Below are 18,766 nucleotides of genomic sequence, written 5' to 3'. Positions count from 1 at the left end.
CCTTAATTTCAACAAATCCTACATAGTTCACTCTAGTATGCATTATTATTATTTACTGTCTAGTGCTTTTGATGCATTTATAATAACCCCAGTTAAGGAAGAACTATTTGTACTTAATATAAAGGAAAGATGTTTGATGTAATCGAACCCAAGTTATATTATAAGCAAATTATTTTTAAATAGATTGTGTAGATCACATTTGACTGTGATATTCTTTGGTGACAAAATCCATTGCCAACTCTCAAATACTTAAAAGATTGTAAATCAATCAAAACAATTTGTAATTTGTATTTGTTAAGCTTGATTTTTAAAAACCAAATCAGAATAAATTACTTAATCCTAAAACGGCATAAATAAAAACCACAAACAAAATTAAATTTTGCTTGTCATTTATCAAACCACAATAATATATTTGAGCATACTCTTACTAGTAGTGATGGCTTTTACTTATCCTCAAAGTACTTAATTTTTTTATCAACTAGAAGTATATCCATTTATCCATCTATAATTTAGTGATTTTAGTTATGATGAAGACAAAAACACAAAAGCCAGATAAAAATGGACTTTAATTGTGAAGTGATGAATTTAAGATTATGATTTGTGAATTAGGAGAGTTTATAGATTAATTGAGATATTAATTTTACAAATTTGTGTATTTAATGTTATCATATAGTATATACAACAAAAATAACTATAATAATGTTCAATATGAGGTAAAAATGCAGAAACAAGCAAGCAACAGAGCAGTCAAGTAATTATAACTGAATTTTGATGTTATTTTTCAGGAACTCTGACCAGGTTTTATTTTGCTTTTAGGAAATAATACTATGTCTTAATCATTCTTCCTAATAGGCCATTTAACATTAGTCATTGCTTAGAAAGCCCTTTCTGCTTTCTTCAAGAATGTGACATTTTTATTTTGTGAAAATCCAGAATAATAAAAGTCTGAAACATAGTTATATTCCAACATTCAACCTCTAATATAACAAATTATATATGGTTTATTTTTCATCTATTTGGCAAAAATGTGCTCATATAACAATCTCTTGAATGAAAATGAATAAATCTTCAAATACTTAAATTACCTATTAGCAACCATTGCATTTTATCAAGATATTGTGAAATCAGTTTTGTGGATTATTTAATAGGATGAATAAAATAAGGTACAGTGCAATTTCTTTTTTTTTAATCCTCATTTCATTTTTTAATTTTTTTCCATTTATTTTTATTAGTTGAAGGCTAATTACTTTACAATATTGTAGTGGTTTTTGCCATACATTGACATGAATCAGCCATGGATTTACATGTGTTCCCCATCCCGATCCCCCCTCCTGCCTCCCTCTCCATCCCATCCCTCTGGGTCTTCCCAGTGCACCAGCCCTGAGCACCCGTCTCATGCATCCAACCTGGGCTGGTGATCTGTTTCACCCTTGATAGTATACTTGTTTCAATGCTGTTCTCTCTGAACATCGCACCCTCGCCTTCTCCCACAGAGTCTAAAAGTCTGTTCTGTCCATCTGTGTCTCTTTTTCTGTTTTGCATATAGGGTTATTGTTACCATCTTTTAAAATTCCATATATATGCGTTAGTAGACTGTATTGGTCTTTATCTTTCCAGCTTACTTCACTCTGTATAATGGGCTCCAGTTTCATCCATCTCATTAGAACTGATTCAAATGAATTCTTTTTAATGGCTGAGTAATATTCCATGGTGTATATGTACCACAGCTTCCTTATCCATTCATCTGCTGATGGGCATCTAGGTTGCTTCCATGTCCTGGCTATTATAAACAGTGCTGCGATGAACATTGGGGTGCACGTGTCTCTTTCAGATCTGGTTTCCTCAGTGTGTATGCCCAGGAGTGGGATTGCTGGGTCATATGGCAGTTCTATTTCCAGTTTTTTAAGGAATCTCCACACTGTTCTCCATAGTGGCTGTACTAGTTTGCATTCCCACCAACAGTGTAAGAGGGTTCCCTTTTCTCCACACCCTCTCCAGCATTTATTGCTTGTAGACTTTTGGATAGCAGCCATCCTGACTGGCGTGAGATGGTACCTCATTGTGGTTTTGATGTGCGTTTCTCTAATAATGAGTGATGTGGAGCACCTTTTCATGTGTTTGTTAGCCATCTGTATGTCTTCTTTGGAGAAATGTCTGTTTAGTTCTTTGGCCCGTTTTTTGATTGGGTCATTTATTTTTCTGGAATTGAGCTTCAGGAGTTGCTTGTGTATTTTTGAGATTAATCCTTTGTCTGTTTCTTCATTTGCTATCATTTTCTCCCATTCTGAAGGCTGTCTTTTCACCTTGCTTATAGTTTCCTTTGTTGTGCAAAAGCTTTTAAGGAACAGTATAAGGAACAGTTTAAGGAACAGTGCAATTTCTTATAATGATTTCTTTAATCTGAGTTACCTATTATTATTCTTAGGTCTAAAATTACTGTGTATTTTTATTATATTTCCAGGAACTAAAGGTGATTTGCAAACACAATTTCCAAAATAGGTAATTTCTACATCAGAAGTTTGCAAAGAAAACACAGAAGAAGGAGACATTTGACTACATGTAGATCTTTTAAGGAAAGACACCACCTGTCTGCAGGTACATACATATCTAATAAATCATGTTGATGGTAATGTTTTAAACTCACAGTGAACGTTATTTCAACTGTAATATTTTTGATTATTTTTGCATTCAGTTCTTGAATTTCTTATAGTCAAATCAAAACTTACATTGGTGGATATTTCCTAAGTTTTTATATATGTGAAGAAATTAATCTTTACTATCACTCCATACCCTGCATGTTCCTTGCCAACCCTGAGGAAAGCAGAGAGCTATTTTGGTAGAGAGTTCATCCACCCGCAGCATTCCTGGGGATTCAAAATAGATTTCTTGTAGTTTACCAATTAATCTGCAGGGGATCTGGTCCAAGCTGGAAAGATGTGGGACCTGCTGAGATTGGCCAAAGATCTGTTTGCATGAGAGAGAGCTCATGCAATGACCAGCATCACAGTTCATTAGCATTTTCATTAGTAAAAATGCTAATGTTTGATTATATGGTACAGACACCAAGAGACTGATGCTTTTGATTTAGCCATTCAGTAAAACAAACTAAGAAATTAAAAAAGCTTGAAGTTATGTAATCTACATCAAGCCTTTAAAAACAACATGATGTCCTGTTCTGAGCAATATTTCCTTGACTTACTTTTGCTTTTTATAAGAAGGTGAGAGTTAAAATATGTTTTAAAAATCTAGTTGGACAGATATAAATGTTAAAAAATTTAAAAATATCTTGCTTGACTTCTCATGGATCCCCATATCAAAAACACAAAGAGGGCTTCTCTTATAGTAATGAAATTATGTACCTCTACCATAATTTCCTTTATATATGTACTTCTTGAATAGTTATTGTCAGAGAAGAGTTTTCTCTAAGCAGTTATGAGTCATACCCTTGAGAAATGCTCCCAGGAGGATATAATTCATAGTTTACTAGGAGAAACATCAAATTTTGTGTGTGTGTGCACATAGATGTTTGTTTTCCTGTTTCATTCTCCCTTGCTCATTCCCCTGAGAGACAACAGTAGAATCATTTTGCTGAAAGCTATTCGGGCAACAGAATTAGGGCCATATCCAAATTGCCTTCATCCTCTATAAGCCTGTGGGGAACTTTAATGGTTTTTGATTGTAGACCTCAACATCCATCTTAGAGAAGTGTTTTTCTTTAAATCTCATTGTAAGTTTTTAAGTTGTCCACATAGAAAGGACTGGAATTATGTAGACTTAGTTTATCAGAAAAAAACTAACAACAACAACAAAAAAAACCAGTGGCTTTGTAACAGACAGGATAAGTTTCAGTAAAATAGTGAACAGACTGGGTTGACTACAGTTGTCATTTGATCGCTCATGGTGTCACATGGGAAAGCACCATAGATCTTTGGGGTTGCAACTTGATGAGGATGAGTACTTCCCAAAAAACTGCTTCCGTAAGTGATTTTGTTTTTGCCACAAATTCATTTTAAAAATTTGAAGGGTGAAAAAAAATGTTGGTGTTCATGATGCCATGTTGTTTTATGAGAGTAGCAGAGGGAAGAATTCAGAGAAAGAATAAGTACCATAATAATTACAATAATTGTAATATAACAATGATAATAATAATAATAATGATTGTACACATCTAAGGCAGTAGACAGTCATCTAAAAGGGGACAGTTTGAATATCTGGGCTTCTATATTTCTATTGAAATTTAGCAGCATGTTTCACATTTCAAAAAGGGGTAAAGATTTATGAAACTTTTAGCACTGACATGTGAATATCAAATTTTCATTATGTCATGTATCTCCAGCTACTTTCCTAAACCTGCCTGCATTTGATGTTGAATATCTTTCCCTGAATGACTTGAAGGTATAACTCAGATTTATTCTTATAACAGCTGCATACTATCACATTGAATATTGTACTATAACTTATGTATCCAGTTTATGACCTGTCCAATTTTCTATGATTACATAGTAACTATATTGAAAAGCTGGAGAACATTGTACTTGTAGAAATAAATCTCTTAACATTTAAATTGTCCCACACTTTTACTAACATTGGAAAGAAATATTAACGTACTCCTTGGAGTCACATCATCAAATGGAAGTCATTGCTGTTGATTGGTATTTTTAGAAAAAACTATTTGAAGTCACTGCTATTTACATTACTCATTGTTCTATTGTCCTTGAAATCAATGGTGTATAAATATCAAAGATGTGGGTATAAAGATCAAGAAGCAAATATATTGATTCTTTCATTCTACTCTTGTACACTATATAATTATGTAACACACATATATCATAAATACATGCATGAACATATTTTTAAATCAAGCACTTTTCTGTCAAGTATAAATACTTATGAAAACAAAAGATACCTTCACTTTCCTTCTCCTGTTAAACACAAATTCATCTTTAATCGCGTGTCATGATCAGTATCACACCAGTTATATTATATGGATGCTCTCTATTAGTTTTCAATGTGCAATGGAAGGACTTTCCTTTCTCTGAGAAGAAGAGGTAACACATGATATAAATATGAATCTCTATGAGAAAGCTTGCTTATCTTGTGAATTATTGTGTTCCCATCTAGAATATATTTACTAGCACTTGTAGCAGAATAATCTGAAAGATTCCTTGTGCATTATAATTATTTTCCTTTACAAAACATCCAGATGACACAACCCTTATGACAGAAAGTAAAGAGGCACAAACGATCCTCTTGATGAAAGTGAAAGAGGAGAGTGAAAAAGCTGGATTAAAACTCAACATTCAAAAAATGAAGATCATGGCATTTGGTCCCATCACTTCATGGCAAATAGATGGGAGAAACAATGGAAACAGTGACAGACTTTATTTTCTTGGGCTCCAAAATCACTGTGGATGGTGACTGCAGCCACAAAATTAAAAGATGCTGGCTCTTTGGAGGAAAAGCTATGACTAACCTAGACAGCATATTAAAAAGCAGAGATATCACTTTGCTGACAATGGTCCATCTAGTCAAAGCTATGGTTTTTCCAGTAGTCATGTACAGATGTGAATTGGACCATAAAAAAAGCTGAGCAATGAAGAATTGATGCTTTTGAACTGTGATATTGGAGAAGAATCTTGAGAGTCCTTTGGACTGCAAGGAGATCCAACCAGTCAATCCTAAAGGAAATCAGTCCTGAGTATACATTGGAAGGACTGATGCTGAAGCTGAAGCTCCAATATTTTGGCCAGCTGATGCGAAGAACTGACTCATTGGAAAAGACTCTGATCCTGGGAGAGCTTGAAGACAGGTGGAGAAGGGGACGGAAGAGGATGAGGTGGTTGGATGGCATCACCAATTCAATGCACATGAGTTTGAGCAAGCTCTGGGAGTTGGTCATGGACAGGGAAGCCTGGCGTGCTGCAGTCCATGGGGTGGCAAAGAGTTGGGCACCACTTAGCGACTGAACAACAATGAACAATGGGAATCAGTGTATTATGCCCAGAGACCAGAAGGATGAACTGCACCACAGTGAATGACAGGACCCAGAAGCACTCAGAAGTCAATATTAAGAATGCTTATCTCAGAGGAGACCAGTGATACCACAGTATAGTTAGGCCAATAAATCTTGTCATACCATAGACCACTTTTATAGGTTTTATACTATTTTTTAAATTATTATTTTTTTTATCATTCTTGGCTAGGTAAGTTATTTCTAAACCATGTTTTACCCTCCAGTGGGGTCAGCAGAAATGTCTAGCTACACCAATGAACCTTGTAGAATTAGCCACTAGGTTAATACCTTGAACTGTTCATTAGCCAGCTAGTATATCCATTTCACATTGTTAAGCTGGACAACAAGTTGATGGCCATGTCTTATAGTCAAATTTTCTGTCTAGTAAATACATTTAATGGGAGATCTTAAGTCAATAAGGACACGAAGGTGCTTGCTTTCTGGCAAATACAGTTTTCTTCAAGCAAGATGCTTATTTTTGAAGTGGGCCGTCCGTGTGCTTGATTTTCTTTTTCTTTTTTTCGTTTTTATTCAGAACAGATGGAGTGCTGTCTGTGCACAGATGTCTTTATAACTGTTTGTGGTTTTATTTTGGTTCTTTCGTAAAAATGTTATACAAGGAGCAAGACAAAGTATTATCAAGGATATATTAATGAAATGGTGAGAAACCCAAAGACTCAGTAACTTAATCCATACCCTGCCTCCTCAGACTGTTTCTGCATGTATCTGAGCTTCTACCATGCCTCATGATGCCTTTTCTGTAAACAGTGAGTTAAAAAAGTTAACTAAAAGTTACTAACTTGGAGTTACTAATAGCCAGAGGCAGCCATCCTGCTTTTTTAATTTTGTTACATTGCTGGGAGTGTCCTGCAATATTTTTGAAACAGGTAGATGCTCAGAGGAAAAGAAATCCTGTCCAGCTAACATTTTATAAGTGGAACTGTTCACTTAATTGCCTCACCCTGTCCCCCAGGATACTAACTGTCTTAGCTTCTCTTGAGAAAGCAGAATATGAGACAAGCTTAGATACAAGTACACTTATTTTGGAAAGTAATCTCAACTAAAAGAGAAGGTCTGGGAATGATTAAACAAGGAAAGAGGAAAAGACAGTTTAAGGATACGTTTTCAAAGGCTGTGATTGTGGACAGGTGTGCCATTCTTGTGAGGCTCTTTTAGGGACCCAGAGAGAAGGTCATTCAAATGGTGTGTGAGGAACTGAAAGGTGGCTCTCCTGTTATTAATGTGAGGAAGATCCCGCCTGTCTCCTTTCTACCCCTCCTCTGTGCCTGTGTGAGTTTAGGGTGCATTCCCGTGGCATTCCGTTCTGCTGAATTGGAAAAATGCAGCAGCAGACAGCAGAGTTATGTGAAGCAACTGCAATAGATGCAGGCCTATTCTGGTTGTGTGAATGTGGTTGATACAGCAATGACCAAGGCAAAAAGTGGGTTTTGATAAACAAGAGGCAGGGGACAAGAGGTGTCCAGGATATTAACTAAAAGTGTCTATGAGAAGGAGTCACTTCCTCTTCTCAGCAAAATTATTTTATCCCAAAGCTCTATAAAGATTCATTGAGAGTGACTGATACAGAATCTGAAGTGCTCTATTTGCAATAAGAAGAAGCACTGTACACGGTAACAGGTATTTGTATATTGATGGCTCGGGACTTGAATGCTCTGATACTTTGCTCAGTTTGGTATTTTAACACAAGGAAGGTTAATATGAGAAATACTCTGGGCAACTAATGCAAAGGAGTACTAATTGGAGTGAAGAAATCAGAAGAGATATCATAAAAGACTTTTTCAATTAACTTTCTATTTTCCTCAGTCCTATTGAGAGAGGCATGACCCTTCTAACTGCCAGGGACTAATAGGCTTGTGGTGCATTTGATCCAGGAAACAGTCAGTGGAAATAAAATAAGCATCTATCTCTAATACCAGTCTTTGTTTTTAAAAAGAAATTACTTCTGAGACAATATGATTTTACATAGGGAAGGAATGAAAGTCTAGAGGCAGATCTGAATCTAATTTATTTGGAATACTTCCTAGGTGGTGCTAGTGATAAAGAACCCACTTGCCAATGCAAGAGGCATAAGAAATGCAAGTTCGATTCCTGCCTTGGGAAGATCCCCTGGAGAAGGGGATGGCAACCCACTCCAGTATTCTTGCCTGGAGAAGCTCATGGACAGAGGAGCCTGATGAACTTACACAGACCATAGGGTCACAAAGAGTTAGACATGACTGAAGTGACTTAGCATGCGCACCATGCATGGAGAAATCAGTCAGTTCAGTTCAGTCGCTCAGTCGTGTCCGACTCTTTGCAACCCCATGAATCGCAGCACGCCACGCCTCCCTGTCCATCACCAACTCCCGGAGATTACTCAAACTCATGCCCATCGAGTCGGTGATGCCATCCAGCCTTCTCATCCTCTGTTGTTCCCTCCTCCTCCTGCCCCCAATCCCTCCAAGCATTAGGGTCTTTTCCAATGAGTCAACTCTTCACATGAGGTGCCCAAAGTACTGGAGTTTCAGCTTCAGCATCAGTCCTTCCAATGAACACCCAGGACTGATCTCCTTTAGGATGGACTGGTTAGATCTCCTTGCAGTCCAAGGGACTCTCAAGAGTCTTCTCCAACACCACAGTTCAAAAACATCAATTTTTTGGTGCTCAGCTTTCTTCACAGTCCAACTCTCACATCCATACATGACCACTTGAAAAACCATAGCCTTGACTAGACGGACCTTTAAGTTAAGAAACACCTGGAGTAACAGGCACATTTGGACTTGGAGTACGGAATGAAGCAGGGCAAAGGCTAATAGTTTTGCCAAAGAACGCACTGGTCATAGCAAACACCCTCTTCCAAAAACACAAGAGAATACTCTACACATGGACATCAACAGATGGCCAACACCGAAATCAGACTGATTATATTCTTTGCAGCCAAAGATGGAGAAGCTCTATACAGTCAGCAGAAATAAGACCGGGAGCTGACTGTAGCTCAGATCATGAATTCCTTATTGCCAAATTCAGACTTAAGCTGAAGAGAGTAGGGTTAACCACTAGTCCATTCAGGTATGACCTAAATCAAATCCCTTATGATTATACATTGGAAGTGAGAAATAGATCTAAGGGACTAGACCTGATAGACAGAGAGCCTGATGAACTATGGATGGAGGTTCATGACATTGTACAGGAGACAGGGATCAAGACCATCCCCATGGAAAAGAAATGCAAAAAGGCAAAATGGCTGTCTGAGGAGGCCTTACAAATAGCTGTGAAAAGAAGAGAAGCAAAAAGCAAAGGAGAAAAGGAAAGATATTCCCATTTGAATGCAGAGTTCCAAAGAATAGCCAGAAGAGATGAGAAAGCCTTCCTCAGTGGTCAATGCAAAGAAATAGAGGAAAACAGCAGAATGGGAAAGACTAGAGATCTCTTCAAGAAAATTAGAGATACCAAGGGAATATTTCAGGCAAAGATGGGTTCGATAAAGGATAGAAATGGTATGGACCTAACAGAAGCAGAAGATATTAAGAAGAGGTGGCAAGAATACACAGAAGAACTTTACAGAAAAGATCTTCATGAAGCAGATAATCACAATGGTGTGGTCACTGACCTAGAGCCAGAAATCCTGGAATGTGAAGTCAAGTGGGCCTTAGAAAGCATCACTACGAACAAAGCTAGTGGATGTGATGGAATTCCAGTTGAGCTATTTCAAATCCTGAAAGATGATGTTGTGAAAGTGCTGCACTCAATATGCCAGCGAATTTGGAAAACTCAGCAGTGGCCACAGGACTGGAAAAGGTCAGTTTTCATTTCAATCCCTAAGAAAGGCAATCCCAAAGAATGCTCCAACTACTGCATAATTGCACTCATGGAGAAATCAGGGGTCAACAATTTTGGTCTCAGCAAACTGGCTTTGTATTAGAGTGTTATGCCTTCTGTACTTTCTTGAAATCAAAATTTCATCAGCTCCTCGCCATGTGCAAAGTTCACACACTAGTCTATTAATAGTATTCTACTATTTATCCTGAGATTCTCTAGCTTGCTATTTTTGCTTCTCTCCATGTTTATCCAACAAGTTTCTTATTCTCCACATTTGATCTTTGACCTCATAATAGACATTAGTTCACATAGTACCCCAAATCTCTCATTTCTTCAGTATAAAATATTCATTTTTATTTTCTAGCTTACTATATACTCATTTAGTGCTAGGAATACTAAGGTATATAATTTTTTGAATGTTTTCCAGTACATGCTAACATTTTATAATAAATTATCTTAATACTATTTAATTTCAGTCACAAGTACTCAATATAAATAGAAAAACAATGAGAGGTGTTCAGATGATAACCAGATAAGATAAGATCTTAGCAAAGTCTGGCATAAAAATTCCTTTGCCTTGGTTTATCTTTGGGACCTAACTTAGGTTTGTATTATGAATGATTATCTACCGTGGCCACTGTTGTTCTATATTAATCATGGATCAGCTTATACATGTGTTTACATGTATAAGAATGTACATGCATTTAAGAGGATCACTTTCAGCTCTTGAAGCCAAGATTTTTCATAGTTAGAACTTTATAGTGATAACCATTGATGTCTCTGTGGTTAAGTATCTTTATATTGCTACTTAACGATTCCTAAATACATGAAATTGGGGATTACAAAAGGTAAGACTTTCCCAAAGTAAATATCTTCTACAAAATTCCTACTTTAAAATGTCTTCCTTCATGCTGCAATAGCTTACATAGGAAAGTAATAATTTTATTGTGAAGCATTGCCTTTCCCCATGATCCTAGTTGTTTGATATGTTAGATTTCATAGTTTACTACAAAATATTAAAAAGTAAGAAATGTTTCAGTATTTACATTTGGAGATAAATGTAGTCTTTTTACTCTAAAGTCCGTTGAGTTTTTATGTACGATGGCTTTAGTAATGCTTAGTTGCCTTTAGCTTCATACAGGAGAGGGTGGGATGAATTGAGAGAGAATTACTGACCACAGGGAAAGAGATAACCCACGGGAATCTGTTGTATGACACGGGGGGCTCTCTGACAACCCGAGAGGGGTGGGATGGGGTGCAAGGCGGGAGGGGACATACATATACCTATGGCTGATTCGTCTTCATATGTGGCAGAAACCAACACAATATCATCAAGCAATTATCCTCCAATTAAACATAAATAAAAGCAAACATTTTTGATAGATTGTGTTGTGACAGCTGTCATATTACCATGCATCATAAAAATCGTATAAATTGGTGAATTGGGGGGCAGACATTTTAATATGAAGGATGGAGGGGAAAAAGCACCATTTAAGCAGTTTATTCTTTATTATTTCAAGAAAGGTAAAAGCACAACTAAAATAAAAAAAAAAAAAAGATTTATGTAGTGTTTGGAGAAGGTGCTATGACTGATCCAATGTGTCACAGGTGGTTTGTTAAATTTCATGCTGGAGATTTCTCACTGGAAGATGCTCCACAGTCAGTTAGGCCAACTGAAGTTGCTGGCGATCAAACGGAGACATCCACTGAAAACTATCAACATTATACAGCACGGGAATAGCCGGCATACTCAAAATATCCAAATTGAGCATGAAGATCATTTGTACCAGTTTGATTATGTTAACTGCTTTGATGTTTGGGTTCCACATAAGATGAGTGGAAAATAAACCTTGGCTGTATTTCCACCTGCAATTCTCTACTTAAACATAATGAAAGTCTTCTCTTTTAAAAACATATAATTATGGGTGATGAAGATTGGATACCGTACAATAATGAGGAAGAGAGGAGACCATGGGGCCAGCGAAAATGAATCATCACTGGCCACAGCAAAGACGGGTCTTAATCCAAAGAAGGTGATGCTGTATGCTGGTGGTGGTTTAGTCCCTAAGTCGTGTCTAACTCTTGCGGCCCCATGGACTATGGCCCTCTAGACTCCTCTGCCCATGGCATTCTCCAGGCAAGAATACTGAAGTGGGTTACCATCTCCTTCTCCAAGGGATCTTCCCGACCCAGGAATCGAATCCAGGTCTCCTGCACTGCACACAGATTATTTACCAACTGAGCTACAAGGGATGCTGTATATATGGTGAGATTGGGAGTCCTCTATTACAAGCCACTTCTGGAAAACCAAACAATTAATTCTAACAAGTGCTGCTCCCAATTAGACCAACTAACAGCAGCACTTGATGAAAAGTGTCTAGAATTAATCACGAGAAAACACATAATCTTCCATCAGGATAATGCAAGACCACATGTTTCTTTGATGATCAGGCAAAAACTATTACAGATTGTCTTGGAAGTTCCGATTCATGCACTATATTCATCAGACATTGCACCTTCAGATTTACATTTATTTTGGGCTTTACGAAATTCTCTTAATGGAAGAAAAAAAAATCAGTTCTCTGGAAGACTGTAAGATGCACTGGGAACTGTTCTTTCCTCAAGAAGATAAAATGTTTTGGAAAGATCAAATTACAAAATTGCCTGAAAAATAGCAGAAGGTGGTGGAACAAAATGGTGAATATGTTGTTCAATGTCAGAAACAAAATGAATATATTGTTTCATTTTCTTAGTGAAAATGAAAAATGTATCTTTATTTCTACTTTTAACTCAGGAATTTTTTGGTCAATGCAGTATATAAATGTTTCAGAAGTCTAAATGAAATAAACATTAGTAATTAGTTGTAATTTATTAATTTATATTAGACTACATCATTCATATATTTAATTTGCATTTTTACAATTTTAATTTGTGAAGCATTTTAATTTTTAACTGTTTTATTATTACCTTATATTTTGAATTAGATACTTTGTTATATTTATCTTCTTATAATACTTGTATTTTTAAGAATGGGAATTTTTATGAGAACATGGAATTAGACATCCTTTTTCATTTCCCATCTACCTCTACACCTCTGAATCTATAGTCTATAATCTGGAAATTTTAAAAAAATGTTTTCAGGTAATGCAAAGGTCAAAAAATTAATGAAAATTTAAAGCATTTATGGCTTATTAAAATTTGACAATTTTTAAAAAAATATATCTCATAATATTTAATAGGTTACTTGGTATGGTCATACTCCACAAAAATTGAAGTATATGCAAAGGTACTCAAATTTCTTTGATGAATGAACTCTCATCTTTAAAGAATGGATCGTATATTTAGTGGTCCTCAGAATATATATTGAGTAATAATTCCCTGGAAAAATAAATGCCAAATGAAATATAGATTTTTATCTTTTTATATTTTATAAAGCACAGATAATCAAAGAAAATCTTTTATATTACTTTGATAATGGCTTTAACACAGAGAAAAAAACCACAATTTAAGAACCTGAAAATTATTTTATGTTATATAGTGTTTGGAATTCTATATTTAGTCAAGATGGGCTTCCCAAGTGGCGCTAGAAGTAAAGAAACCTCATGCCAATGCAGGAGACTTGAGAAATGGGTTCGATCCCTGGGTCAGGAAGATCCCCTGCAGGAGGGCATGGCAACCCACTCCAGTATTCTTGCCTGGAGGATCCTATGGACAGAGGAGCCTGGAGGGCTACAGTCCATGGGGTTTCAAAGAGTCAGACACAACTGAGGTGACTTAGCAAATATGCAGCCTAGAAGCATTGGGCACATTTAATAGTCACTGATAGAAGAAAAATAACTGCAGTTATCAAAAGATAATTCCATTTGAAATAAGAGGATAGAAATACTCAAATTTCTCATTCATGGACCTCCTAGAAAGTGAAGTTGCTCAGTCATGTCCAACTCTTTGCGTCCCCATGGACTCCTCTGTCCATGGGATTTTCCAGGCAAGAGTCCTGGAGTGGGTTGCCATTTCCTTCTCCAATGGACCTCCTAATGTCATGTTTATTAGGAATAACAGATTATCTCTTACCTGCTGTGGAGACAGTTTCCTAGCTGCAGAGATTTAATTTGTCCTAGGAATCTCTCCGTATATATCATCCTTCATGATTGTGTCTGGGAGGTGCATTGACAAGAGACCACACCTATTAGGGACTACCCTACCCTAACCACCCTCTTCCTTTTGGTGCAAATTCCGGTGTTTGAGCATCTCTTGAGAAGGTGAATAATCACAGGTATTTATTTGCCAGAAATGGAGCCTCCTTTTCAAAACCAGGGCTTCTTTGATGACTCATAACAGTAAAGAATCTGCCTGCAATGCCAGAGACTTGGGTTTAAACCTTGGGTCAGGAGGATCCCCTGGAGAAGAGAATGGCTACCCACTGCAGTATTCTTCCTGGATAATTCCATGGACAGAGGACTTGGCAGGCTACAGTCCATGGGGCTGCAAAGAGTCGTACATGACTGAGTGACTAACACTTTCAAAATCACACCCTTTAATAAGCTTCACAGCTGTTCGATTTAAGACTCTTATATGTGCTAGAAACCAAAGCTAGAAAGAATTCACTCAGTTATAAATTTGAACCTGGATTCAGGCCTGTGAACTTTGTAAGCAAATAAGCAACCTCAGTCTCAAAACCCAACCCGTGCCTGCACTTTAATCCTCCATCTCTCTTAATTATTTTAATTCTTAATTCCTCATTGGGTGATAAGATACCACTAAAATTATCCCTGCCTTCAGTATATCAGTTCAGTTCAGTTCAGATCAGTCGCTCAGTCATGTCTGATTCTTTGTGACCCCGTGAATCGCAGCACACCAGGCCTCCCTGTCCATCACCAACTCCCGGAGATTACTCAAACCCATGTCCATCGAGCCAGTGATACCATCCAGCCATCTCATCCTCTGTCGTCCCCTTCTCCTCCTGCCCCAATCCCTCCCAGCATCAGGGTCTTTTCCAATGACTCAACTCTTCGCATGAGGTGGCCAAAGTATTGGAGTTTCAGCTTCAGCATCAGTCCTTCCAATGAACACCCAGGACTGATCTCCTTTAGGATGGACTGGTTGGATCTCCTTGCAGTCCAAGGGACTCTCAAGAGTCTTCTCCAACACCACAGTTCAAAAGCATCAATTTTTCAGTGCTCAGCTTTCTTCACCGTCCAACTCTCACATCCATACATGACAAAGCTATGGAAAAACCATAGCCTTGACCAGATGGACCTTTGTTGGCAAAGTAATGTCTCTGGTTTTTAATATACTATCTAGGTTGGTCATAACTTTCCTTCCAAGGAGTAAGCATCTTTTAATTTCATGACTGCAATCACCATCTGCAATGATTTTGGAGCCCCCCCAAAAATAAAGCCTGACACTGTTTCCACTGTCTCCCCATCTATTTCCCATGAAGTAATGGGACCAGATGCCATGGTCTTAGTTTTCTGAATGTTGAGCTTTAAGCCAACTTTTTCATTCTCCTTTTTCACTTTCATCAAGAGGCTCTTTAGTTCTTCTTCACTTTCTGCCATAAGTTGTGGTGTCATCTGTATATCTGAGGTTATTGATATTTCAGCCCAGCGTTTCTCATGATGTACTCTGCATATAAGTTAAATAAGCAGGGTGAAATATACAGTCTTGACGTACTCCTTTTCCTATTTGGAACCAGTCTGTTGTTCCATGTCCAGTTCTAACTGTTGCTTCCTGACCTACATACAGGTTTCTCAAGAGGCAGGTCAGGTGGTCTGGTATTCCCATCTCTTTCAGAATTTTCCACAGTTTATTGTGATCCATTCAGTCAAAGGCTTTGGCATAGTCAATAAAGCAGAAATAGATGTTTTTCTGGAACTCTCTTGCTTTTTCGATGATCCAGCAGATATTGGCAATTTGATCTCTGGTTCCTCTGCCTTTTCTAAAACCAGCTTGAACATCTGGAAGTTCACAGTTCATGATTCAGTATATACATTCCCCCAAATAATTTTCTTTCTCTTCTTATTCTTTCCTCTTTTCTACCTTCCTTGCTTCTTTTTCCTTTCTCTCTCTCTCTCTTTTTTTTTTGGTTTATAAAAGGCTGTGGGTTTGTAGGTATGAGGTAGTGTCAGGCTTCCCTGAGGCTCTTATCTTATTATCTGACAAGTCTTCTACCTACCAGAAACTATGTAACACAGCTTTGCCCTAACTTTTGTTAGATGTGTAGAATTTGCCTTTTTCAAACCAATGAAGCTCCAGATGTTCAGAATTTTGGTCATTCTTTATTTCAACCCCCAGGCCAAATGAGTTACTTTTAGCAAAGTTTTATTTATTTATTTATTTATTTTTTTGCTTTGAGATGAGCTGACTTCAGAAAAAGCTTGCATTTTTCAAGACCTTAGATAAGGCTGTGGTATTAGCGGACACATTCAGATATTGCAACATTTTTCCTGCTTCACTTCTCTCTGCAAGTTCAGTGGACACAACTCTGAGTTCCAGTGGGCAATGATCACAGAGTCGCAGCTGTTTTACTAATGCATAAAGATAGTCAGCTTCCATTGTTGAGAAAAGTAAGGAAGAGTCCTGACAATTTTTTTGTTCTATCTCCTTGTTCAGTTAATTCAAACTTGCAGAATCTGTTACACTCAATCCTTATTTCCCTGTACCAATTCCTAAATCAGTTCAGATGTTTTTGCTTGCAAGTAATGGACAGCTCACATAAATAAGACATGCCTTATAGATTTATAATTCCTACAAAAAGCCCAGATATTCACTCTTATTGTACTTAGTTACATGTATGCTAAGTCACTTTGGTCACATCTGATTTTTTGCAACCTTATGGACCATAACTCACCAGGCCCCTCTGTCCTTGGGATTTTCCAGGCAAGAATATTGGAGTTGATTGCCGTTTCCTCCTCCAGGGCATCTTCCCAACCCAGGGATCAAACCTGTGTCTCTTAAGTCTCCTGAACAGGAGGGTTCTTTACCACTAGTGCCACCTGGGAAACCCCTGTGGCACTTGGCGAAGTCACATTTCCAGCCCTAACTAAGTCACTTTGGCCAGGAATTTGCTAGCAAACTTAATTCATGTGGGCTAGAATTTGGAGATGGAGTATAGTCAGGCTTTAAGTAAAGTCCCAAGTTTCAATTAGCAACAGTTTGAGAAGGAAAAGGAGTTGGAAGCTCAGAATTCAAAATAAACACACCATCTCTGTAAATCATTCTGAATCTTATAGGTGTTTTTATATAGTATTTAGCTCTCTCCCTTAGAAGCAGACCAGATGGTATTTCATATGAGTTATATTAAAAATTAACTCCCTATGGAAACTAAAGTAACAGTAAGTAACTCTGGAAAGAACAATTTGTAAATATTATGTAGCTACTATAATACAAAGTTTAAAAAGGACAGATTACCTAGAGGCCATGCAAATTAAATCGGCAATTAGTTTGTTTTCTTTGTCTTTTGTATACGATCTTTGAACTGTTAAGTTATATATATTTGCAACATAAACAAGGCAAAATACAAAATCTTTGAGTAAATGAGCTTTGACAGTGCCTAAAGACTTCCCTGGTGGCTAAGATGGTAAAGTGTCTGCCTGCAATGCAGAAGACCCGGGTTCGATCCCTGGGTTGGGAAGATACCCTGGAGAAGGAAATGGCAACCCACTCCAGTACTCTTGCCTGGAAAATCCCATGGACAGAGGAGCCTGGTAGGCTACAGTCCATGGGGTCACGAAGAGTCGGACACGATTGAGTGACTCCACTTTCACTTTTCACTTTCACTTTCAAAGACCCGTTTACAGAGCTATTTGTAAAAAGATGGTTATCCTTAAAGAGGGCCCTGAATTGTCAAAGCTCCAACTATAAATCTTCACAACACATAGGGAAGAAAGCACTGACTCTGAAATAAGAAATCCGGGTTCAAAACCCTCAACCATTATTTTGTAATGCAGAAGCACGTGTGGGTTGAAACATATTGCATTATGCTATTGTAGGTATCAACACTTGGCCAGCAGAGTTGTTGTGAAGGTGAACTGATAAAATATAAGTGAATTAACTTAGCAAACAACATAATGTATATTGACTTAGTATGTGTGCTAAGTCACTTCCGCCATGCCCGGTCCTTGCCACCCTGCGGGCCTTAGCCTGCCAGGCTTGGGATTTTCCAGGCAAAAATAGTGGAGTAGATCGCCATGCCCTCCTCCAGGGGATCTTCCCAACCCAAGGATCGAACCCACATCTCTTAAACCTGCTGCATTGGCGAGCAGGTTCTTCACCACTAGTGCTACCTGGGAAGCCGTAGGTGGATCCTCAGAAACTAGAAATACTTCAGTTACTTAGTTTTGGTAAATACTATTTTTTAGAATTAGATAAAAATAGTTCTAGTGGCATTTAATTGATTCACTGTCTTTATACTGCTCCTTTGCTTTTAATCATGATTCTTACAAAGATGCTTCTTTTGTCTCTGAGTCTTCATCCTCATCTACTATGTGGTTGAGAGAGAGCAAGTAACATTCCCAGCTGAGTCAGGCTTAGTAATCTCCCTTTGTAGAGAATTTCAGGCTATTATGTGTAATACTGCCTTTATAATAACATGAAATACCCTTAATCGTTACAGCAGCACTAAATTTATTAATAACTCATTTATGCCTCAACTATCACATTGTGTGTGTGTGTGTGTGAATGTTAAGTTGCTATAGTGTCTCCAACTCTTTGCAACGCTATTATGTTCATACATTTTATTTTGTACTTCAGAACTCAAAACCTCAGTATTTCATCCCTAGTTCATACCCTAGGGGGAGCCAAAAGATAGTTGCTGAGATCCCACACTAGAATGTTCTCTGTGTTACTCCTCTGAGCCTCAGAAAATTGCCAAAAAAAAAAAAAAAAAAAACCGAAAATACATTTGCTTTGTCAAGTAAGTCATATTTGCTTCTG

The 18,766-nt window shown here is 37.5% G+C and overlaps 1 non-coding gene across 1 annotated transcript; it reads left to right on the top strand.

Moving 5' to 3' along the window:
- The first annotated feature begins 17,393 nt into the window (after positions 1–17,393).
- On the top strand, positions 17,394–17,465 carry TRNAC-GCA. The gene has a single exon. It is a non-coding gene; the product is annotated as a tRNA-Cys (tRNA).
- Positions 17,466–18,766: the final 1,301 nt, after the last annotated feature.

The sequence above is a fragment of the Cervus canadensis genome, chromosome 14 (genome assembly GCF_019320065.1).
Source record: "Cervus canadensis isolate Bull #8, Minnesota chromosome 14, ASM1932006v1, whole genome shotgun sequence".
NCBI classification, from domain to species: Eukaryota; Metazoa; Chordata; class Mammalia; order Artiodactyla; family Cervidae; genus Cervus; species Cervus canadensis.
Note: the sequence above shows the minus strand (reverse complement) of the source record. Positions and strands in the feature narration are given on the sequence as shown.